At 32.3% G+C, this 2,235-nt stretch overlaps 1 non-coding gene across 1 annotated transcript; it reads right to left on the reverse strand.

Annotated features, from left to right (window-relative positions):
* Positions 1–53: 53 nt before the first annotated feature.
* Trnas-gcu lies at positions 54–135 on the reverse strand. The gene has a single exon. It is a non-coding gene; the product is annotated as a tRNA-Ser (tRNA).
* Between the last annotated feature and the right edge of the window lie 2,100 nt (positions 136–2,235).

Consider the following 2,235-nt stretch of genomic DNA (forward strand, 5'->3'; position numbering starts at 1 on the left):
CTGTCGTGAATAGTTCACTGTGTTATTAATAACAACAAAATATCACTTCAACTCGACGAGGATGGGATTCGAACCCACGCGGGCATAGCCCAATGGATTAGCAGTCCATCGTCATAACCACTCGGCCACCTCGTCTGTAAAAAAAAATTATGTCTCAGAAATTATAATCGTCATAAACGATGAAGTAAATATATTTGTTATTTTATGAAATAGAAAGCATTTCTAGTACTGTTCATCTTCCAAGGTACGACTATCAGAGATGTGTTGATATAGAAGCGTGTACTTATGTGACTCATGTTTTTAAGATAAGAAAACTTGGGAATACATCCAGTATCACAACAGTACATCCAGTATCCATGTTACAAAAGCTTACAACATTAATTTTAGAACATTTTAATAAGCAACAACTTAATATAACTTAATATAAGTCTGCTAATGCCTAATCTGAGTCAAAATGGTTGAACTGTTATTGTTATGTTACTGTTTTGATTGTAAAGCACATATTTAAATAAGTCTATACCGAAAATGTATTCACTGTATTAATTCTTACTATGTTATTTGTTAAGATGAATAAAAATTTTTGGATATTTACTAACAACGTAAGACATTTGTTATTTTTCACTAAAATATGGTAGCACAAGTAGATTTATAGCTGGAGAGATATGTTACAGCCCTTTTGAAGAGAGTTTATTTTATTTCAGTGTTCTTGATAACGGTAGAAAGAGTTGCGTAGCGATAATGTTTAAAAAAACTATAGTCTAAAAAACAACGTAAGACATTTGTTTTCTCATTCAGCAATATCTTTCTTAAAAGAAAGAACAATTCAGAAATAATTCTAAATAACTATTTATAAAAATATATTAAAATTGTTATTTCGTTTCGTAGAAACGAGAAAAACCTTCAGATCAACATATGATCAACAAGAAAACATGAAAATTTGCAGAAAAAAGGTTTTATAAAGGTTGGGCTTTATGTCTCAGATATGATGTGGTGGTTCTTCTACATCTTGTGTTCGGTAGTTTCAGTGTTATGTAAACTAGTGAAACGAAAGATGAATCACCCTTCACATTGCAGCTACATGTGGAGGGTGTGAAGAACAACATAAAAAGAATTTTTCGGAGAAACGACACTATTATTAGGTGATGGGAAACTGGATTGGACATGGATCAACATTGTTGGTCCCACTTTGTGATCTTTGCTTTATTGCAAACGGATAGTTTGTTCTTCCTCGTTTTAATATTCATATTCAAAGTTAAGAGAGATTTATTTGTTCTTTGAGACAGTGTCTATGTCTAATGGTCAGCCTGTCCCTCCACGATTTATTGTATTTCTACCCGTGACTTGTGCTTCATACACGTTAAAAATTTGAATACGTACTAGAACTTCTCAGTGTATCCCACTTTCTTTCGTCGTTTCTATGAAGACCTACAGCTTCAATGACTCGGTTGGTCCAGCCATGGTTTGAGTTAACTTTTTGGTTACCTGTGAAAGAAAACTTAACATTTAAAATCTTTTCCGTTGATTCGGCCTCGGAAAAAGAGATAATGCTATTAAAGACAAAAATAATTATTATAGAATAGTCCACCAACGTTTCTTACATTGTATTATTTTATGAAGTGACCTAAAACAGTAAAAAGGTTATAGTTAGCATAGACGAAGGATGACTTGAGACTAAAATTTAGTGTTAAAAAACGTAAACATAAGTGACACCGCATATCACAATTACTGATTAGAACAATACTACAATGATTTCCCTATTTTGTAATTGAGAATGATCGCGCTAGTGATCTAAATTGTTCTTTCTTACTGTAAAATCTGTAACTTGTAATATAATAATCGTGACTTGCTTAGATTGTAGAACTGATATCTAATAATATACATCATTCACTTATTTCAACATTGCTATGCATTGACTATTGTCTTTCTTTAATTTACCAATATCTTTTACTGGGTAATGACGTCAAAGTCGGAGAAATGGGAGATTCACTTTAGTATTTTTCACATTTGACTATACTACCACTATTCTGTCTGTATGTAGTGCATCACAGGTATTAACAATAGAATCTGCATTGGTCCTTTCTACGAAACAATACATGTTGAATGATGGAATAGTTTTAGATCCACTGTTGTAATGTTCTGCTCGTTGGGTATAGTTGATTTCTATTTGATGCAGATTATCCTTTCCGCAGACTAAGTCAATATCAACTACTTCTACATTCACTTAGCATGAGATAG

This window comes from Limulus polyphemus, unplaced genomic scaffold (genome assembly GCF_000517525.1).
Source record: "Limulus polyphemus unplaced genomic scaffold, Limulus_polyphemus-2.1.2 Scaffold14702, whole genome shotgun sequence".
NCBI lineage: Eukaryota > Metazoa > Arthropoda > Merostomata > Xiphosura > Limulidae > Limulus > Limulus polyphemus.